The following is an 8,727-nucleotide window of genomic DNA, read 5'->3' as shown; positions in this document are numbered from 1 at the left end:
TCTCCTCCTCCTCCTCCTCCTCCTCCTCCTCCACCTTTTTCTCCTCATCTTCTTCTTCTCACCTCCTGCCCCTCTCCATAGTCCCCAGAATTAAACTATCTACAGTTGGCAAAAATCATGCCCTTCCTAGAGCATGAGACAATCATAATCAGCAGCTGTGGACACTCTGAAACAGCCCCATATCCCACACCTGGGATCAAAATAAAAACATAATCACACAACTGGATTTTTTATTTATTTATTTATTATATGTAAGTACACTATAGCTGTCTTCAGACACTCCAGAAGAGGGAGTCAGATCTCGTTAAGGATGGTTGTGAGCCACCATGTAGTTGCTGGGATTTGAACTCTGCACCTTTGGAAGAGTAGTCAGGAGCTCTTACCCGCCGAGCCATCTCACCAGCCCACAACTGGATTTTTAAAGAAACCAAAACTCTCACTACATTCCCCCCTCTCCAGAAGAGAATTTGATCTGTAGTCAGATGATGTGAGCCCAAGCCTTGCCTATTCCCATTTAGCTTCACTTCTTTGGATTATAATGACCTTGTGATTAAGATGCGAATAAAGACCACCCTTCACAGGATGATTGGCAGGAACCAAATGATGGCCTGTAAAAACAGTTCTCTATAAAGCATAGCATCCTTAGCATCTGCCAGTTATGATTAACGTTATTAGGCTCTGAGGATTCTACCTCATCCAGGCGTGGGTCCTTTTCCCCACCAAGTTCTCAGCCTTGGCAGTGGGAAGAATGCATTTATGGAAGGCTCAGATATGCCCAGCGAGAAGAGGGAACTATTACTTAGCACTAATATGTAATTAGTAGTTGAAAATCTGATTAATTGTGTAGGTCTTTCTTCCACTAAATGGTACCTCTGTGGCTTTCCAAGCTTGCCTGCTGCAGCCTAGTCAAAGGGGAGGCAATTGACCTTTGTCTTGTTGAGGTGTGTTTATGCAATTGCCTCTAAGTCAGAGTTAGCAGTTGAAAGAAAGCTGCGTTTGTGGGTGAGGCTAAAAGGCAGTAAGGCATGAGCAATACCACCCACTCTTCTGAAGACAGAGACCCAAAAAGGAATTCTGTTAGATTTAATGCAGTTTAACCTGGCTAAGTAAACGGAGGTTTGCCCTTGGCTGGGCATACTGCCAGGTGCAGGGGCTACAGAGATGAAGAGCCTTGGGCCTCTCAGAACTGTAGCTCCAAGTGACAGTGTGGGCGGGGCTAGGCTAGAAGGGATACAAGTGGGAAAGAACATAAGGTTTCTTCCTCTGGGCCTGCTTCTCACCTCAGACCAGGATGAGGAGAGGGGTGGTGAAGGCTGACTTCAGAGTCACTGCCTGGAAAAGCCATTGCCACAGGGGCTTTGACATCATCATGGGCTTATAGAGAGGTTTTTCTTCTTTTAACAATTTACTTTCATTACTTTTAAGTGTGTGTGTGTGTGTGTGTGTGTGTGTGTGTGTGTGTGCGTGCACACACATATAAGTGCAGGGGTCAGCGGAGGACAGAGGTGCTGGACAGTCCTAGAACTAGAGTTACAGGTTGTAAGCCACCTGATGTGAGTGCTGGGAACATGTACATGCAGGTGCATTTGCACATATGTGTGTTTGCATGCTTGTGGAAGCCAGAGGCCCACATCAGGTGTCGCCCTCAATCATTCTGAATTTTTGTTACAGGATCTCATTGAACCCGGAACGCATCAGTTCAGCAAGACTGGCCGGCCAGTGAGCTCTGGAGAGCCAGCCACCTGGCTCCTCTCTCCCCATGGCTGGGACTGTGGCTCCCTGTGCAGCCAAGCTCTCCTGTATCTGGCCCATGGTTTTTTTATACAGATACGGAGGATCAAACTCTGGGCCTCGTGTTTGTGTGACAGGTACTTTACCCACGGAGCCATCTCCCGAGTCTCTAAGACTGTTTTGTTTTATTTAAAACAATGTTTTATACTTGGGAGCTTTGTGGGTTTAGCTTCGGCACCACCTTGCTTGAAAAATAGGAGAATGCAAGAAGGCTTATTTGTCTAACTAAGACTTCCCTCTGATAGAAAATCTCTGAGAAGCTCTGAGTATCACATGTATGTGTGTCATATGTGTGAATTCTGTGTATGTGCATATCTATGGAGTGTCTGGTACATCCTTTGGATATAGCGTCTACTATATTAGGATCAATCTACAAATATTTAAGTTGCAGAAAAGTTAATCCAAAACATTCACCTTAAGGTTCAGAAGAAGTACCTTAAGTGGGGCGATAGGGTTATTCTGTACCTATTAGCAAATTCTTTCAATGGTATTGTGTGTGTGTGTGTGTGTGTGTGTGTGTGTGTGTGTGTGTTATTCTTTGAAATCTCCCTTAAGAGAGAATTCTTGTCACGCCCTACTGCTTCCCCCATTGCTAGCCTAGATAAGGTCTTTAACATGTTTTCGTCTTGTATTTGTATAGCATGACTCTGTCTTTGAAAACTTAGCCTCTAACATTGATTGGTTGATGACCTGAAAACATAAGAATGGAAACTAAGATGTATTGACTACCCTGACTAGCCTGGAACTGTCTCTGTAGATCAGGCTAGCCTCAGATCACCGAGATTGTCTACCTCTGTCTCCTGAGTGCTGGGGTTTAAGGTGTGCACCACCACACCCAGTCTGACAGCAGGCCTTTCTGGGTATTATCTTATTTAATCCTCACAGTAGCCTGTGCCTTTGTACACTGCCTCTTTTTACCTGAGGGCTCATGTGTTTTTCTTAAGTAGGATTATATTGTCATAGTGACAGACCATGTTATGAGGCAAATTGTGTTTCCCAAAATAATACCTCAGAATGTGACCATATTTGGAACTAGGGTCATTAGAGAGGTAATCAAATTAAAATGAGGTCATTGAGTTAGATCCTTCTGGGCTGGTGGGATGGCCCAGTGAGCAAAGTATGCAATGTGCAAGCAGGTGAGCTGAATTTGATATCTGGAATCCACAATGAAAGAAGAGAATTAACTCTCAAAAGTTGTTTCCTGATCTTCACATGTGCACCATGGTAAGCGCGTGTGCTGGCGACATTCTAAATTAGTGAGATTTGGAGGCAAGAACGTGTGAGCCTGGGGAAGCTGGCTGATGTGTGTAAGGAAGGAACAGAGAGATTTTCAGAAGGAACTCTGTAGGAGCAGAGCCCTGTCCTCTCAAGTTTCCATGCTGAAGTCCCCACTGCAGTCTGATGGCCTTAGGAAGGTGGTAGGGCACAGGCCTCAAAGTCTGATTAGCCTCGAGGGTGGAACCCTCAAAAATGAGATGAGTAGCTTTGTAAAGGGTCCCCGGAGAACTCCCTGTGGCACGAGGGCAGAGTGCAGACAGGTGACTGCGATAATCTCTCTCTGCTTAGTGACTCTTGATCAAAATGGAATAAGGTAACTTTTCCCTTATGAATGACCCAAAGGAAGTGATGTGGAAGACAGGGTGCGATGGTTTGTATATGCTTGGCTCAGGGAGTGGCACTATGAGGAGGTGTGGCCTTGTTGGAGAAGGTGTGTCACTGTGGGTGTGGGCTTAAGACCTTCATTCTAGCTGCCTGGAAGTCAGTCTTCCACTAGCAACCTTCAGATGAAAATGTAGAACTCTCAGCTCTGCCTGCACCATGCCCAGCTAGATACAGCCCTGCTCTCACCTTGATGATGACAGACTGAACCTCTGAATCTGTAAGCCAGCCCCAGTTAAATGTTGTCTTTTATAAGACTTGCCTTGGTCATGGTGCCTGTTCACAGCAGTAAAACCCTAAGACACAGAGATTGCCCTAGTTTGCTTCTCAGTTGCTGCGATAAAATGCTCACCAAACCAACTTCGAGACAGAAAGGGTCTATTAGGCTTACAGGTGATAGTTCATCACGGAAAGAAGCCAAGGCAGAGGCCCAAGGCTGGAACCTGGATGCAGAAACTGAAGCAGAGACCATGGAGGAATGCAGCTTATGGCTTGCGTCTTCTGGCTTGCTCAGCACCTTTCTTATTCAGTCCAGGCCACCTGCAGTAAGTTGGACCCTCCTAGAGTAATTAGCATCAGGAAAATACCTATTGATACAGACCAATTTAATGGAGGAAAATTGACAAACTCTAACCAGGACATGGGTTTGTTCTAAGTGTTAGAGAGGGCTGGAGGGCAGTGGTCCCTGAGGAGGGTATTTCTGAATGGCCACTCTAACTACCTGGAAACCATAACATGTGAAGGTGTGTGTCTGTTGGCTTTCTGTCAGCATGGCAACACAGCTGAGTGATTCATGTAAAAGAAGAATAGTCTATTTTCACTCATAGCTTCAGAGGCCTCAGCCATGTCAGTCTTACCCACCTTGTGGCTCCTGGTGAGTCAGGACATCGTGATTGAAGCTTGTGGTAGAATGAAGTTATTCGACTGTTAGTGCCCAGGAGACAAAGAATGCCTAGCAAGAAGCACCTGCTTCCAAGTGCCAAGTCCCTGAGAGCTAGAAGAATCTCTCTGGTCTTCCCCAGGACCTTGGCAAGGAGCTTAGGTGAAGGCCCAAAGGACCAATCTGAAAGAAAGAAAGAAAGAAAGAAAGAAAGAAAGAAAGAAAGAAAGAAAGAAAGAGAAAGAAAAAGGAAGAAAGGAAGGAAGGAAGGAAGGAAGGAAGAAAAACAGACAGATAAAGGAAGAAAGAAAGAAAGAAAGAAAGAAAGAAAGAAAGAAAGAAAGAAAGAAAGAAAGGAAGGAAGAAAGGAAGAAAGTTGGAAAAAAGGAAAGAGGGAAGGAAGGAAGGAAGGGAGGGAGAGAGGAAGGAAGAGAGGAAGGAAGGAAGGAAGGAAGGAAGGAAGGAAGGAAGGAAGGAAGGAAGGAGGACTTTTTCCTTCCACACCACTGAGGTTATGGAGGTGGGTGGCTGTCAGAATCCCAGATCTGGAACAAGGCTGTGCCAGTATGACCACCTCCTTTCCAGCTGTCTCAACCCTTCCCTTTACAAAAGCCTTAATGTTAAATTGAATGAACATTTGCTGATACTTTGTAATGACTATATCTTCCTGTTGTAACAGATCAGTGAGGACCATGAATGTAAAAGATTGCATCATGCCAACTTCCCTTTATGTAACTTCTATGTGTCCAGTCCCCACTTGGAGACTCGCCTAATACAAAGCCTTTCTCTGTGGAACCTAGCATCCTCTGCAGACAGGCAGCAGTGTATATTCTCAGTAAACTGACTCCCTCTTCAGAGGGACAAGGAAAAGTTACCAGGAAAAGTCACCCAAAGTCGGAGCCCCACTCAGGTGTGTCAAATTCCTGTTATTCTTTACAAAACCCAGCGCATCTACCCTAAAACAAGGAAGCCCTGCTGCACCTTACAGCTGATTAATAGCTGTGCCGTGTTGCAACCGGAGCCCCTTCTGGGAAAGGGTGTGCTGTTTATCCTCAGAGCCTGCCAGAGTCATGGTGGTGGTGAGGGTGTGTGCGTAGGGAGGGCAGGGGATGCCGCTCCACAGCTTCTTCGAACTTCTTCCAGCCTCTTGCTATCCTGCAGAATCAGGATATAGACTGCAGAGCCACGGTGGGCATCAGGACAGCAAGAGTCATTGTTCTTCATGCGGTCAGTGTGGGCTTCCGTCCAGCAGCTTGACCCTCACCGTATGTCAGCTTGGGTTCTGCAGTCTTTTCAGCTAAGCCCAGTGGCGCTGCCTGGCAGAAGGCACTGCCCTGTGACGGGAGGATGCTGTCAGAAAAGCCCTGGGCATTTGCATTCCAAATATGGCACAGAGGTATCCCAATGGGTGGCCTGTGACCCCCTATGTTGTCATAGTCAGATGTCATATACAGGTGGGAGTTCCAGCTGGAGACAGGGTCTGAGACCAGCTGTATTGTACTCCAGCGCTCCTGAGAAAGTGGCTGGCTTACCAAGGGGACCTTCCCCCAGTATTCTTCCTTTTCAGGTGTTAAAACATGAAGAACTGTGAACACCGAAGGTGGAGGGTGGGGCAAGCAGGAAGAATTGGAGAACAGTGCACTTGGCTTTTCTCCTCTTGAGGGAGTCAGCTATTGTCACACACACACACACACACACACACACACTACACACTACACAACTACATGGTTCTGTTGACACTGTGCCACACAAGGGGTGGAGAGTGGCCCAGATGACTAGCCCCCCTCCTCTGGGTCTCTCAGTCTGAATTCCAACAGATCCATAGCCAGTTCTGTTCTGCTTGGTTTGGGGATGGGTCAGCCCAAAGCTGTATTCTTCACCCACAGGCACACGCAGCACTCAGAGCCAGCCAGCGAGGGATTCAAAGGCCTATGGGGGAAACCTGGCAGACATGGGACCTCAGCTAACTCCCATAATCTCCCTGAGGATCAGGTGAGAATTTCTCATCTATAAAATTGGATAAACAAGCCAGGTTCATGGTTGGATGGTGAAGATTAAAAGACAGGGTGTGTGTGAAGTGCTTTAGTTATTTAGGGAGAGACGCGTGGATATGAGGCTGGAGAGAGACGGGGGCCGGACCCGACAGTCACAGCAAATGAAAATCCCCTGTCTACCCCCCAAGCAATGGGAAGTCACAGAGGCTTCAGAAAGAGGTCCAGACTAGAGCCTGGACAACCAGCTAGGACCTGTTCTGGGCTCTGACCCTGTGGTTTCCTGACTTTCAAAACTACATCTACAAAGAATGTCTCTAAAACGATCTCACGTGCAGATTCCTAACTTTGGATCCATTTTTGTCGCTAAGTTCAAATGTAACTTTGTTGTTTTTACCTCAGTAGTAGAGAGCCAACCCAGAGACGGGCACACGCTTGGCGAGCACTTGACCACTAAACTTATAAGCTCAACCCTTCAAATGTAGCCTCAATTCAGTTTGGGTCATGAGTGCTCATGACATATCTATGGCTGTGCATGGCATGGAACGCCAAGATGGTAAATAAGCCTGAGCTACTCATGGGTGGAGTGTGTATATTGAAAGCATTCTGGAGCTTGGAGTTAAGAGGCCAGGATTACTGAGCCGTGCCTGCTATGGATGGGTGGGGGTGGTTGGCGATATGTCTCCTGTCTCTGGTCTAGTGACTCTCACCTTCTGTATGCCAACCTTGCTGAGTCCTGGTGCTGCTTAGACCAGCTTATCTTCATATGTCTCTCACTAATGGAGCCAAGTAGCAGGCATCTGTAGTTGTTTCTATGGTAGGAACTATAAGGAGAGTGACATTATTTGTGGGACCACTGTGCCAGCAAGGTGTTAGCAGCAGAGGCAGTCCATGCATTCGTGTAAGAGACCATGCCTAGTAGTAGACACAGGAAAGCTGAAAGAAAAGGAGACTGAATAGGAAGCTAGCGTGGGACCCTGAGCCCAGCAATGCTTGAGTGTCTTGTCCATGAGGGAGATGCAAACCTGGGTCCAGAACAGGGTGAATTAGGCCATCCTAGAGAAGCCTAGTGATAGACCTGGGCATACTGTCAGATGGTAGAGGGAATGATAGACCTGGGCATACTGTCAGATGGTGGAGGGAATGATAGACCTGGGCATACTGTCAGATGGTGGAGGGAATGATAGACCTGGGCATACTGTCAGATGGTGGAGGGAGCAAAGGTTGGGTTAAATGGAAGGCTGCACAGACAACTGACGGCTGGAATGGGCATGCTGTGGTCTCTGTTACTTGGCAGGTTTTTTAAAATATGTAGGTAAAAAGGAAATCTCCAGTGACTTAGCTGTCTATACCACCCAGTGGATAGAGGTTGTTCAGGTCATGAGAGGAGGAAGGGAGTTCCAGGGGGCCATGCCAGGCCAGAGAAGCGAGAGCAGAGAAAGTGTGAGAACCATGAGGTTGGCTCATGTGGCCAGAGCTTCAGAGTGGGAGGACAGCCTGTGCCTGCAGAGCCCAACCGAGAGCAGCCCATGTGCAGTAGCAGTTCCTAGCCTTGGCTTGAGCAGCAGTTAGCCAGTTGTAAACACACACACACACACACACACACACACACACACACACACACACGTCTTGATTGCACTCAGAGATACTGGTTTAATTGGTTTGGTGCGCAGCTGTGATGCTGAGACCTTAAAATTACCCCAGGTGATTGATTCTAACATGCAGCCAGGGCTGGAAACCATTGCTCAAGGACACAGAGTCCTTAAGCAATTAAAATGCTTTTGCTTTTGTGACAGTGCTCTGGCAGGCTTATAATCAGAAACCAGCAGTGGGGTTGGAGGTGGGGGACATGTAAGCATGGAAAACACTTGTCCAGATGAAGCAACACAAGGACTTTGGCAATGAGGTGACAGGGCACGGGTGTGACTTGAAAGGACAGAGAGGTAGAGTAGAGAGACAGAGGGAAGAGGCCAAGCAGGTGGTCAGGTTTCTTGAGAGATGCTGAAGGCTTGAGAGAACAGAGCACAGGAGAAGGAAATGTGAGGACCCGTCGCGGGGTGTGGGAAGCCGGAGTGGAGATGTCTGTTCAGAGTGTCTTTGCTGAGTTAGAAGCACCCGTTTATGTTTTCCCATCCCTCGTGTCTGGCGATGGATTTTTCAGCTTTTCCGGTTTTGTTCACAATAAGAATCAGGTTGTTCAGTGGTCAGCCTCAATTTCCTTCTGGAAGCTTCTGATCCGGAAGAAACTAGAAGGGAAAAGAATCATGCGTTTGTTATCCCAACACAGGCAGGAGAGCAAGGTTCCGTCACAATATTCACACTTAAAAGGCAGTAGGGGTGGGGGAAGCATGGAAAGATGGGGTCCATGCAGGGGTGGGGGAAGCATGGAAAGATGGGGTCCATGCA

At 47.3% G+C, this 8,727-nt stretch overlaps 1 long non-coding RNA gene across 1 annotated transcript in view; it reads left to right on the top strand.

Moving 5' to 3' along the window:
* The window catches only part of LOC110316330, a 38,913-nt gene that overhangs the window by 20,571 nt on the left and 9,615 nt on the right, over window positions 1-8,727 (top strand). Inside the window, exon 3 of the long non-coding RNA XR_002380265.1 lies at window positions 6,217-6,322. This is a non-coding gene — a long non-coding RNA (uncharacterized LOC110316330). The remainder of the gene's footprint in view (window positions 1-6,216; window positions 6,323-8,727) is intronic.

The sequence above is a fragment of the Mus pahari genome, chromosome 1 (genome assembly GCF_900095145.1).
Source record: "Mus pahari chromosome 1, PAHARI_EIJ_v1.1, whole genome shotgun sequence".
Taxonomy (NCBI): domain Eukaryota; kingdom Metazoa; phylum Chordata; class Mammalia; order Rodentia; family Muridae; genus Mus; species Mus pahari.
This window is presented reverse-complemented; position numbering and strand designations above follow the sequence as displayed.